Here is a 15,044-nt window from a genome sequence, read left to right on the forward strand (position 1 = left end):
AGGAACATCCTTACTGGCACCAAGTGCAAGGTCAGCTTCACCTCACTGCTAGGAAGAAGAAATAAAAAAATTGTGAATTGTTTTTAATTTACATTTACTCGCCTTTGCAATGTTGTGGTTGTTAGAGTGTTAGGTTTCCTGTCAGCTCGTCTGTTGGGAAGATATAAAATATTAGTTTCATGGAAGTCACACCGTCACATATACTGTAAGAGCATTAAGACATACAGTACATAGGCTAAAACAAAACATCTAAAGATATAACCTTGCACTTTGATAAGTCTCGTGAACATTTTCACTATTTTGACATTTTTATAGGTGAAAATTGAACTAAAGAAATAAATGGTAGATTAATCCATATTGAAAATAGGTGTCAGCTGCTAACAAGAAAAACAAAATATAAGTTATTATATATACAAAAGTATGTGAGGGATGGAATATTAAATTGAATATAAATGTAAAATGTACATGTGATTTTATGTCCAAGAGAAGCTATGGAGCAGAGAGTTCTCTGCCAGCCAGAGGTGATTTGTTATTAGTTCAATATGTCAAACTGATTTCACTGACTACAATCTTTAGTTACATGGTGAAACGTTATGCTGCTTGTACTAATAAGACTTATCATATAAGCCACACAGGTTTTAATAGGATGTATTCATTATCTTTACTTATGTTGCAGTCTTTTCAGCAGCGCCATCTCTATAACGGCGATACAGTCACTACCCATTATTTACATTTCACCGTGACATGGACAAAAATGTAACGTCAGCTTACCTCATGGCACGAATCCAGACTCTCCTTTGGAAAACATTGGCCGGGAAACGATAGAACAAGCACGTTTCATGCGAAGACCTGTGGCTGCAACCCGGAGCAAAGCAACAAACCATTGCGTAGCTAACTAGTAGCGCTAGCTTTAGCTAACGTTAGCCAACGAAACGAACTGCCGAGTAAAATTGGAAAACACTGGTAATTAATTATTCTATAATTTGTAAAACTACGGTGTTAAAAACGACAATTTCAAAAATACAGATTCTAATGGTCAGATATAGATATACAGATACTAAAGATAGGCAGGTACTTGCTTTCAAGCAGAACACAGGGGGAAACAAACTTAGCGGGAGTGTTTACGTGTTCGGCGTAATGACGTACAACGGCCTCGACAATTTCTGTAGTCCTATTCAGCCATTCGGTAACAACCATCGTTTTTCAGAGACGTAAACTCTTCAAAAATCCCCAGTGGGGTCACTGCTGATGTATTTAATGTCGTAGAACAAAACGTGATCTACCTCTTAAATTTGTGTCAACCACAGACCTTATTTCGAGCTATTTTCCAAAAACCTATGAAAAAAATGCATTGCTTTTTGAGGAAGGAACCGGAAGTGCTAAAAATGCTAACTTATTTCCGGGTTTTATGACGCGTCACTGCGGTTCTCTATTGAGCTCTCGTTCTCGCTGACTTGGTTCCCACGCTGAACTCCGGCCAGTATGTTACACCCCCCTGCTGGGGTTTCAATCGTTGTTTAAATGGGGTTTTAAAGCAAAAATGTGCGGGTTTATTTCCTGGTCATTCCTAACTACTCAATGAGAGGCTCTCATTACGTTAAAAAGAAACGCTACAAAGTGTTACCTAGGTTCCAACAGTATGTTAAGGATCACACCAGAAAAGACAATATCCTGGACAAATATTTCGTAAATATGATACCAGTGTATAAGACCAAATTGAAGAGAAGTAAACCGGAAAAGAAAGTAATAAGGACATTGTGGTGACCACTGTATTACAGAATTCAATCTAGGAACTACAGGCTGGGGGTATGGTTCTACACGGACACATTTGTTGACCGTACCTCCTGTGTATATACTGTGTCCTCCTCCCTTTCTCTCTCTCTTCTTCCCGGACTGCAACCGGACAACATGACCTTAGCTGCTCTCAAATAAAGTACCATTTTGCACCTTCATTGCACCGCCTCTGACTCCCTATCTCTCGGCCCTACACTGGTGACCCTGACAACGTCTCGAGAAGTTTCAGGGAAGGACCCGAACACCGCAAAACAAACTCAAGTTTTTTTTTCTCGAAATGCCGGGGATTTTTGGAATCGCCCGTTGCTGCCACCGGCACGCGGACTGAGGCTCGGTGCGCGCCTCGCGGAATGGCAGGGGACGTTGCTCGCCATTCCCGCATCGGCCTTCCAACCAACAGGGGGACGATGCATGACCTGCCAGGTAGGGATGAACCCGTTTGCTACCTCATGGGGCTACGCCCCGGCTGCGCTAGCTAACGGCGGCTAGCAGCTACCATTGTCTGCCAGCTAGCGGCTAGCTGCTAACGGCTGTCGACATTCGTCGGTTAACATCTGACTGTTAACAATTTGTTCCCGGTGCCGGAGAGGAGGTCCGACCAGCCGGTTGACCTCGTGTGGACACTCTCACCTTTTCACCGACGACGTCAACTTTTACCGTCAACATTTGTTGACGGTACCTCCTGTGTATATACTGTGTCCTCCTCCCTTTCTCTCTCTCTTCTTCCCGGACTGCAACCGGACAACATGACCTTAGCTGCTCTCAAATAAAGTACCCCTTTGCACCTTCATTGCACCGCCTCTGACTCCCTACAGTATCTCTCGGCACTACAACATGGACAAATGAAAGTAGGAAACAGCCTGTTTGGATTGGGCGGATTGGGACATTTTTCAGGAAGGTTCACTAGATGAAATAACTACTGTTACCAATATATATATATATATATATATATATATATATATATATATATATATATATATATATATATATCAACTTCTGTCTAGAGCTAGTTGTTCCCACTAAAGAAATACAAATCTATCCAAATAATAAATCTTCTAAGGACATTAAAACCGTTATAAATACCAGGAAAATAGCTTTCAAAAACAAAGACTATGGAACAGTTAAACAGACAGACAAAGAACTGAAAGTCAAATTGAGGGAATCAAAACTGGCACACAGAGAGCTTTTGGAAAATGCTTTTAAAGCCAAAAACCCCAAAAAGGTATGGTACACCATGAAAACCATGACAGGAATGTCATCCTCAGCTAAAACTATTGTGACGGACAATGAATTTTGTTTTGCTAACAAACTAAGCACGTTCTTTACCCGTTTCGAGTCACTGGATAATTCTGCAAAGTGCACTCAAATGCTCAAAACCATAATACCTGCTTCCTCTGACAAAATGACCATCAGTGTCAAAGTGGTCAGAAAAACATTTCAGTGCACCAACACCAAGAAAGCGGCTGGACCAGATGGGTGCAGCGGTTTTCTGCTGAAAAACGTTGCTACTGAGCTGGTTCCAGTGAGGCCACGCATCTTTCAGGCTTCTATTGACACGCACACCATCCTTCTGTCATGGAAAACTTCACACATCAAACCGCTGCCCAAAATTCAATGCCTAAAAGAACATAAGCACTACAGACCAATAGCCCTCACCTCAGTGATTATGAAATCACGAGAAATAATTCTGCTCCGTTTTCTTATCAGTACAACACAAGACAAACTTGATCCATACCAATTTGCCTATAAACAAGGGTGCGGTACGGAAGACGCTCTGGCCACTTTGGTTCACATCATCACTAAACATTTAGATAAACGCAACACCTATGCGAGAGCCCTCTTCCTAGACTTCTCATCAGCATTCAACACAATACAAGCAGAAATCTTGGTGTCAAAAATGGCCAAAATGGAAGTAAATCCATACCTGATATACTGGTATGCCACTTTCCTCACTAGTAGAGAGCAACTTGTGAAGGTTAACAAAACCCTGTCATCTGCCATCACAACCAATGTAGGGGGCCCCCAGGGCTGCGTGAGTTCAGCTGTGCTCTTTACTCTCTACACAATGATCGTCGTACCAACACACCAAATCAAGTCATCATGAAGTACTCCGATGATACTGCAATAATATCTCTGCTCAGTAACACAGACGACCCTGAGCTGCACCAAATCGAGGTGGTCAAGTGGACTGATAGCAATGCTCTTGAGATCAACACCAAGAAAACTGAGGAAATCATTTTTGGCTCACCATCTGACTCCCATAAAGTCCCCATTGTCATCCATACAGATGAAATCAAGCAGGGAGTTGCATACAAACACTTGGGTGTAATGATTGACCATCTGCTGTCATGGAAGGATCACATTGAATATCTGTGCAAAAGGACAAAACAAAGAATATATTTTCTCCGCCGCCTTAGGTCTTTTGGGGCGAGCAGTGAAATTATTCTGTTGTTCTTTACATCTGTGATCATGTGTATTCTGCAGTACTGCAACACTATCTGGTTCAAATATTTGTCAGCAGCTTTAAAATAAAAACTGCTCCACCTGTTAAAAATTAGCTCAACGATTGCTGGTCAACCCTGTCATCATAACAACCTAGTGAGGCTGTCCAACCACATAATCTCTGACCCAAACCATGTTCTGAACAGCGAATATGAACTGCTACCATCTAATCGGAGATACAGGGTCCCACGATTCAATAAAGTCATCAATCAATCCTCACAGTAAATACAGAGCTAAATCCCAGATCAAATGCACGCTGAAGGCTCTTTGAGCAGCTTTTCTCTCACTGATTGTGCTGTTATGTTAAATGTTTGTTGTTTGTGTTTCATGTATTTTTGTCTGGATATTTGTCTGTTGATGTTGGACATGGAGCTGCTGTGACACAAATCAAATTTCAGACTGGATCTGACAAATAAAGTAATATCGTATTGTATCGCAAAGACAGGCTCCTGCGCAGGGCCGCCCCTCCCTACAGGCTGATCTCGCAGACTACGTGGGGCCTCACCTTGCGGAGGGGGCCTCATCTTGCGGAGGGGGCCTCATCTTGCGGAGGGTGCTTCATTTTGCGGAGGGAGCCCAAGCATCCAGGAAGTGCGCCGGACTCTGAGGAAAATATTCGTTGTTTTCCCAAACGCCGGTACCGCAACTTCCGTATCAGTCCGTGATGTCCCTGGGCCCAGAAATACTTTTTCCCATTGACTAACATTGGGAAGAGTGGTCTGTAATTTGTTGGATACTTTTTTTTTTAACCGAATAAACTACCCTATGATCATTTGTATAGCCCTTATTAAAAACAGTAGGTCCTCAAGTTGTAAAATGTGCTAATAACGTTATTCTGAGAGTTATTTTCCTCTGCATTATGAACGCGCATCTAAGTGGGAGCTCGGGGGGCGGGGCTTAAGCAACTCAACTGTGCATGCTCTGTGAGCGCACATACGGGTTATTCTGTTAATCTGTGACATTTCGCTCTCTCAAAAGTTGGGCCATTTTGTCCTCATGCGCCAATGAGCAGCTCTCATAGGAAAGAACGAGACCCCGCCTCCCACGCTGTGAGGCTCCACTAGCACACCCCCCGCCCCCCGTTGACGCTCGTGACACAGAGGGCCTCATCACATAACTTTGCTTGGGGCCACAAGTTGGCCAGGGCCGGCCCTGCTCCTGCGCTTGATAGATTCCTATCTCCAGTATCTGATTCAGCCCAGTGTGGTCAGGGTAGGACTAGTCTATTTGTGTTTGTTTGGGGAACTCTTGATTAAAACCAAACTTCACTTCAGTAGAGTCAGTCGTTTCTTCCAACACTATTGTGGATGGCTTCCATACATGACTTTGTGAGGGAGTTCTGTCGCAGAGCAGGTTCACTAGGATCCTGTTTCATATGGCAGGTGGTACAGAGCTATTTTAGTTTAATGGAAATGAAAAAAATTAGTGACTACAAATGAGTGTAGTAGCCTACATGTTCATTTACATAGCTTGTATTTCATGATCTGCAAAAGGATTCACACTTTTATTTCCGTATCCACACTTGTGTTTTTCAATGCACACACAAATGTGTTCCGTTTCATATACATGTAAATAAAATCCAAATACAGAAAAAAGTTTTACATATGTATTTTTGATCCTCACATATTTGTTTTCCGTTTAAAACCTCTGAACCTGCAAACACAAACCACTTTCTGTGCACGGATCACTGTGCATTCGTGTGTGGGTTTTTTTTTAGACTCCCCTGACGGTCACCAGATTCGTACTTGTAATTTGTTCTATCTATAGCCAATCAGATGCCCCCACGAGGGTAGATTTCTTGCATTCATGACGTAGCGCTTCAAATATGCATTTTTCGCTGTCCGGAGCTGACTGGTCCATGGAGCCTGCCTGAAGGCGCTAATCTCAGGACACCTCCACTCTCAGTACATCGCCACTTTCCGAACGGGAAATGCATGCAAATACAAGCCTTTATATTGTTAAGGTACAGCGCCACTTTCCGAACCATTGATGAATGCTTGTGTGTACACAAAAACGGCAGGCAAACCCGTTTTAAATGTGTGTTTCCTGTATGGCGAATACAGCTGCTTTATTTATGTTTGTATGAAGTTGTTGTGAGTGTGGAGGGAGCAGCTACAGGTTAGCTTAGCCTAATCGATCAGTGCACTATGAAGCATAGCCGCGGGAAGTCATTTTGCTCAGGGGGTGCTGCCAAAAGTGGGGAGGGGGCCGCTTAAAAAAAAAAGAAAAAAGGCGGTGCCCGGCTGTCAGTGATACGAGCCGCATAAATTGTTTGTTAAAGGCGAGACATGACAGGCAAAAACATCGTTTTTCATGCACTGGTCAATTTTGAGATGTTGTGCTATTTTGATTCCATAACATGTTTTTTTCAGGCTTTTGGAAGGAAAACGTACAAAATACACATTTAAGTGTTCATTTTACTATAGTTTGTCTATTTCCGTCTATATATTTCTCCTAAATTCATCAAAAGTTAGCATTCTAACGTAACATAAAGTACCGCGACCGCTGTTTGCACCATGTCATCAGAGATATCGTTGGAAAGCTCGGTCTCTCCTGCACAATCTCATCGGATCCAAATGGTCATTTCCTTTGTATCAGCAACCAATCGTGAAAGTACAAAAGGGTCATAAACCAAGAAACGAAATCCCATTGGCTGGTGTCAACTTCTGACAACGTGATTCGTTCAGATGCGTCACGTGGTGTGCTAAAACACTTCCTGGTTAGCTTTCCGCTAGAAATTTAAATCTCAAAATGGCAAAAGAATGGCGAAAAAAACTTTCACAGAGAAGACAACAACAAATGTCACTTGCAGGAAGCAAGATTATACAAAAAACAAATGACCCCGAACATGAAATACCTTCACAGAGTGCGTTGAGGCGCAAGCTGTCATCCAAAGAACAGGAGGGTTTAGCTAGCGCCACACTGCAATCTTTAAAGGTCGTTTTCTCAAAATGAGTTTTTACTCCTAGTCTTGAGTCCGAAATGTCCACTTCAGTTGCACTTACATACACCAAACCTTCCAGTTATATTCCTATCAATATTATGAAGGTTTTTACAGAAGGGTTTGTTCATATGTCATTCATAGCCTGACATACCTGCTAACCTTACCGATTTGGGCGGTAGTCTACCGCTTTTGACATGTTTCTACCGCCTACCGACTAAGCTGGCTTTCCCTACCGATTTTCAATCTTCCCAAACTAGAACAAAGAAAAATGACACTGGACTCGACTTTTGGCGGACACCGTTTGCAGCGTGTCTGTGATCGCATCATACAAACAGTCCTCTCTGTTTCTGAAAGAGAAACAACGTGCAGACTGAGGGCTGATGGGCAGGGGCGCCGTAAGGGGATGAAAGGTTAGGACGATTCTAAGGGCCCGTGACTGACAGGGGCCCCAAAACATTTTAGAACATTAAGAAAAAATGTTTAATTAACCTTTCATCAATCATCAACAATTAACATTAATATAACGTTACATTCATAATGTACTCACTACACTTACGATTCATTTCACTTTTTTTCTGCCAAAAGTTAATTATCCAAAGCCTCTGTACACCCCTCTCTATTTACATGTAATGGTTTGGTCCTGCCTCCAAATCATGTGCGGCACCGCACTTTCTGGCAGAGAGTGGGAGCATGTGAGGAGGGATGCTAGTACTTACGTGTGTGACATCTCTCAATCACTCACAAAGTCAAGCTTTCAAGAAAGAAAAGACAGGAGAGAGGGACTAAAGTGCGACAGTATGTCACCCAGTTTTTCAAAATAAAAGGTGGGTGGTCCATGGTGGAAATGGGTCTGTTAGCTAAGCTTAGTCCATTGTAAATAATAATTGTAATGTTTTGCTGACATTAAGTACTGTCAATATCTTCACAGAAAACTCAGAGGTTTTTCATTTCATTCCTCTTTTAGCTCACATTTAATAAATGCAGGTACATTTTTAGCAGCTATTCATACTAAATCAGTTGTCCCTTCCCTGGTGCCAGGACCAACAGATCCATCTCTCGGCTCAGCAGCCCTGTCCCCGCATAAGGCTTTGCAGTCTTGCCATGCTGTCCATTGAAAGCCAGTTGGCTAGAAAGCTGGACTTCAAGGACTTATTCAGTGACTTAGCCTGTAAGAAGGCTAGACGCTGGGCTCTTGGTGAAGGCCGAGCCAGGGCTCGCAATAACTGTTGAAGGGCAACGCTATGGTAACGATATTGGATCACACAGAAGACGCAAGATGAGAAAAAGACTGAGAACAGGTAATAGGCTCTAATTTAGCACCACCATCAGGCCTTTCCATTTCCATTTCCATTTTGTTGTCCATTTACACTTTAATACCCGCTTATTTTGTAGTTGGTATATTTTAATTGAACAGATCTGCTGCTTATGTTATTTATTTTGTTATAGCATTTTATAAATGATAATATTGGTGTTAATGTTCACTTTATTTTAATTTAAGAGGTCATGTATATTTAAGTTATATTTATTTAGATTTATGAATGTTCCATTCAAAAATGTTATTAAAAAGGCATGTACACCACAAAAGATGACTATTGAGGTCTATTGTCAGGGATGTTAGTCTTATATCAAATAGTGAATTCCACTGCAGCAGAATGTTGCACGTCTGCACAGTGTTATATGTTCACCGCTCAGTGTCAGTAAATATTGTGCAGTTAGTATTGGACTACAAGATAGATGCAAGCCTGTACAGGTAGTTATCTAAAGCATAAATAAGTCGGTTGGGTTCTGGAGGTGTGGTTACAGCAATTGTGCTTGGTTGGCGTGGCCTGGGCCTGGTGGTGGGGCGCAATGTGATATCTTTTCATGGGGCCCAACATCCCTGGCGGCGCCCCTGCTGATGGGTAATCACTAGTGATTTTACGTATTGCGCCGAGGCTTCGGCGCATGTGTCGAGTAATCCCCGAAGCTTTTTCTGAAGCATGTATCGAGGCTTGTATCGTTTTGGGCACGATGCCTCGCTGCCTGTCGATACCACGTGACTGCTTCAGGAAGCAATTCAGATCGGTTGAACCGTTGAACCACAACGCTCATAATACCCATGGGCCATGGATGTATAATATGAACCATACCCCTCCTGTACCCGGGCCCGGTGAAACGATGGAATTAAGAGAGCTCAGACCCTCACTTATATAGAGGTCGGAACATGTCATAAGTATAAATAGATACAAGCATTAATAAATGTAGGAATAAAAACATGAATAAATAAATGAATAAATACAGGAATAAATATACTGCAGTGTTTTCAGTGATATTCAGTGCGTGTGCTGTGGCTCAGCTGGAAAGCAGTTGACTCACGACCGCAGGGTCCCCGGTTCAACGACTGAACAATATGTCTTTTTTGTTGTTTATAAAAACTACAGCTAAATGAAATAATGTAGTTAATAAATGTATTCTTTGATATGGTTTAGCCTTTCTCAGGCTACAACATGGTTAAGTTTATGTATATTATTAAGGAATACAAATCCCTCTTTGCAATGTTTACCAGCCTCCTTAGGCTTTTCAATCACAATCATTCAACTGGAATAAAAACAATATTCTTAACATGAAAATATGATTTAATGTTCGTTGTTTAGAGTTATTCTAAGGCTTTACTCATTGGGAACTCGCCAACTCGGTATGAGATAGAGCACACTGTTGAGATGTCCAATCTGCCTGTTTTACACACTTTGACCAACAGGGGGTTTGTGTTCAGATGAAGCCCACGATGAAGCCTCATGAGATGAACCCTTTTGCGAACCAATTGGCTGGAAAGCTTCAAAGTTTCATAAGGCTTCGTCTCGCCATCACTAGTAATCACTCCCAAATGAGTTTAGGGGAACAGAGACGAGGCATTCGAGTCCTGCAGGATTTCCCCGTTAATATCAGTGTCTCGAAAACACATGTTGGCGACTGAAAGCCATCCAGTGTTTGGTCTTTTCCCGGAAGCATCATACAGTGTCTCAACTGAAAGAGGACCACAAACACACACAAAATGTAATACCATTTTGAGATTTGGGGATATTTATCTCCCATTCTTTCACACCACACATGTCATTAATGTCTCTGTTTAGTGAACTACAGCAACCTGAAAGCATGTACATTATTTATATCACACTTTATCAGTGGAAAAATGCAGGAAATAACTTTTTGAATGCAGTATTTTCTGATTTATGACGCAACACAAAGATATTTTGCTCTGTGCAAACCTTTGACTCTAATATGTCAACAACATGAAACAAGCAAATGAACCATGGCTTTATCCAATGTTCACACAATAATTCTACATCCTGACACATCCTTCATCTACACTGTATCAAATCCGTGTATCTACCGTCCAATTGTTTTTCTTTATTAAACACGTAAACGGAAGAGCGTTTGAAAGGCCTTTTTGCTTTTTACCTTACTAAATGGTCAAATGGTCATTGGAGGGAGGGGTGGGGCGAAACTCACGGAAGTGATTTCAAAACAAAAGCGGTGATAATATTATAAACAACGGGAAACAAGGTTAATTTAGCGATCACAACGAAAACGGCCAAGACACATATTGAGCCCAGAAAATGAATGTTATTAAGGGCTGTAAATATAATAAGCCTCTGTCTAAAATGGACAACATTAGGAGATTTAAACCGTACAGCGATTCTGTACTGCGGTCAATTCCGCCGCCTCTCGAGTTTGTTTTTTCAAATCAGCTGCTCTTCATTCCTGCTATATTTGACGAGTGATACAAATATGTTTTACCACAAGTTCTTAAGAAAACTGACTTTGTTGGACTCGGTACTAGTTTGACTTCTACCAGAAATAAAATGAAGTACTTTTACTCAGTGCTTGAATTGGAATAAAAAAGGTGCCAGTACTCTAAATCAGCAACAAGTATTTCGTACAAAGTCATAGTATATCCTATAATGCTGGTGGGTTTGTCTCTTTACTGTATATTTTAGAAAGGCTCACTGTACTTAAACAAAATGACTCAGGGTGCATCTGAGATTAGAGGGGGTGCAGTGGTAAAGTGCTATTTTTATAAGTGGGGACTGGACCTGACACCCTCTTGTCTAGGGGAGTCCGGGGGCATGCTCCCCCGGGAATTTTTTTTTTAAAATATTGAAGTTAGATGCATCAATCTGGTGCAATTTGAGAGCAAAATGAAGAGATATATGAATACCTCTCAACATCCATAATGAAACAACTGTAAACAGATTTACTTTTTCTTTATGGATATAAAAGAAAGTAAAGCTTGACTCCTACTGGCTGGTTAAATGACTCCTCGTCCCTGAGGCCACTACCAGTTTTTTGTGCCATTTTGCTGGATTTATTTGTCAATAGCGTTGCTGCACAAAGTGATAGCCCTCTAGTTTAAATCTACTACCCAAAAAGAAACATATGGAGATGGGTTACTATTTAAAAAAAACTGCAAATCTATTTGGGAACAGTGGGGCCGGGCCTCAAATCCTATAGGGGGGTCCGGGGGCATGTTCCCCCGGTAAGATTTTTTTGTAAATGTTGGACTTAAATGCATCAATCTGGTGCATTTTGAGGGGGAAATAAAGAGACTACACCCATATGAAACAAAAATGTATACATTTAAATAATCATAAAATCATAAGTACATGGCCATAACCGATAACATACAATATCCAATATGAAAAAACATTGAAACTTGTTTATTTATTTGTTTTTGGTTCATTTATAGTTGTGAGTGTGTCTGGGCTCCTGAATCGGCCTCTCCTGTCTCCCTCCTCTCCCCCCTGCTCCTCTTTGAGGCAACAGCAAAGACTAGTTTTAGCTCTCAACAAGTTTATCTTACCTTTTTTCACCTAGTTAACATTTTGTTTGTATTATTCATGCATATTTTACTCATCACTACCCCCTCAAATGGAAATATGTGTTTACATAAATGGTGACCGAACCGTTTGAGACCCACTGAGATAACTTAAACAAAGTTAACTATCTAAAGACTCAGAGAGTAATTTACCTCACCAGAGCTGTAGTTATCAGCCTCTCAGTCTGACAGCAAAGGACTCTCCCTCCACCTTGTTGTTGAAACAGCTCCTTATATCCGTTAGCGCAGCTAGCTAGCACCAGATGCTAACATGTAGCAGAGGCGCGGGAAGGTATTTTGAGTGGGGGTGCTGAGGTGCTGGACTCCAGTGAACACTATTACGGGCACTATAGAGCACGCACAAAAAAACTCACCGCACGCAAACACACAGTAAACCCGCGACTGTTACAAAGAAGGCTCGATAATCAGCTCACGGCATATAGGCAGGGGTAAAGTGCTATTTTTTTTACAAGTGGGGAGCGAACCTCAGCTCCTCTAGGGGGGTCCGGGGGGATGCTCCCCCGGGAAGATATATTTTTAAATATTGAAGTTAAAAGCATCAATCTGGTGCACTTTGAGAGCAACATTAAGAGATCTATGGATACATCTCTCAACACCCAGATGAAACACAACTGTAAGCAGATGTTCTTTTTCTTTATGGATATTTCACAAATCACTCCCCTTTCAAACTGTATTCTTGTTTTACTGCCATATAGTATTTCATAACTGTTTTTCCTTTATTCTCTTATTTTTTTATAACTATAATGATCATATGAAGGTGTGCCGCGGAAATAATCTTTTGAATAATTTTTTACCAAACCGTTTGAGACCCACTGAGATAACTTAGACTAAAGTTAACTATATAAACACTCTGAGAGTCCTTTAGCTCACCTGAGCCTCTCAGTCTGAGAGGAGAGCTCTCCTCCAGCTTGTTGTGGAACAAACAGCTCCGTATGTCCGTTAGTGCAGCTAGCTAACCAGATACTAACAACACGGTCCCTGCTGCTGGCACCGGTCCCTCTCTCTCTCCCCCTCTCTCACACACACTAAATGCGCTATTTCCGCACACACACAGAGCCGCGAGCTTGAATGACACAAGCACACTTTTATTTCCATGCAACTCTCTGATTGGTCTGGTGTCTTGCCTCTGTTGCATTCACTGAACACGGGAAATTACAGTCCTGCCGTCCTTTCTAGTGTCTTGATGAGGTTCACGTAAAGCACGGTTAATGTATTATATTATTGAGGTAGAATTGTCCGGGGCTACAGAAAAAACATTCGGGGCAGGCCAAAATATTATTTTACCAACAGTGTGGAATTTATTGGCTACATATTACACAGATTATGCACAGCGGGAGCAGCAATAACCGTCAAATAATAATTCAGACAGGGGAGCTCCGCACCCCCTGCCTGCCGCTAGGGGGTGCTGCAGCGCCCTCAGCACCCCCCTTCCCGCGCCCATGACAATACACGTAACCGGTGCGCGCGCTTTCTCGCTCGCTCGCGCCACACATACACCAACACACACCCTCCCGGGCTTGAATGACACACAGAGACCAATCGAGGGCATTAGTATAATCTGTATGAAAGTGGCAATGTCGGCAGGCCACGTCATGTAGACAGCCAGTCACCCTCTGTGAGGCAGAGTCAGACCCACATTTGCGCTGCGTTGCATTTACAATATATACGTATATTGCCGGCGGCTGAGTACCGGCATTTTACTGAGTACCGGCACCTTGCCGGTACTCAGTAAGAAGTGCCGGTACCACATGGTTAAAAATCAGAAGTGCCGGTACTGCGTACCGGTGAGTACCGGCCAAATTCAAGCACTGCTTTTACTGTGTACTTTGTGAGTAATCCTCTGTCAGAGTCTCCTCCATAGTACATAATGCATGTTTTTCTGCTATCTTTGATGAATGATAAAAATATAATTTTACCATTAGTTCTTAATGAAATTGATACTGTTTGACTTTGTATTAGTTAGCCTACTTCTTACAATACATTGAACTACTTTTACTGTGTATTTTTTGAGAAATACTCTGTCAAAGTCTCCTGCTGAGAACAAAATCAAGCCACTTCTGCTAAGTTTGATGAGGGAATTATTTTTTGTTGCCATTATTTCTTCGTGAGATTGATCCTGTTGGACTCAGTACTAGCGAAACTACCCCCACAAGTACTATGAAGTACTTACTGTGTACTTTTCCAGTACTCCTCTGTCAATGTCCCCTCATGAGAACAAGAATGCATGTTTCTCTGCTATTTTGAATAAGCGTTAAAAAAACCTTTCTTCATGAGACTGAAATTGTTGGACAGAGTATTTTAAGAGGATATGGTAGACATGATATCAGCAATACTTCCAGTCAGTACTCCGGCAGCAGCATTTTTACCTCTGTGAAAGTCTTTAGAGTCTGGCCTGGATAGCTAGTCTATCCTTCAGCACACTGACACACTCTGTCACTCTTGTTGGCCTCTTATGATGCTGCTGTCTTTTAATATATGATTATTTCTCTGCTCCTAGTTAATTCCTCGCAGATTCTTCCATCAGTCCCAGTCACTGCATGTCAGTCAATAGAGCTTCGAAAAATGTGTCCATTTCAACAAAATGTTTTTTTGTGATTGAAGGCCAGAGCTCAATTATAGATTGTTTGATTGTGTAATTATAAGGTGAGAGAAAAATAAATCCACATCCTCCTATGAAACGTATTTTATTTCCTTTTCCATGTTATACTTATACTTACTTGCCTTAGAACATTTGCATGTTGGACTACATGATATCTTCCCCAGCCTCAAGGAAATAAAATAAAATAAATGGATTCATAATTTTAAAAAATTGATACAAATATATAAATTAATAATGTTGTGTACAAACATTTCAAATTTAAATATAAAATGAAAAATATGTTTACTTTTGAAATTATTTCTCACAAAAACCTTTCTAAATTATAGTAA

The sequence above is a fragment of the Notothenia rossii genome, assembly GCF_949606895.1.
Source record: "Notothenia rossii genome assembly, chromosome: 9".
Lineage (NCBI taxonomy): Eukaryota > Metazoa > Chordata > Actinopteri > Perciformes > Nototheniidae > Notothenia > Notothenia rossii.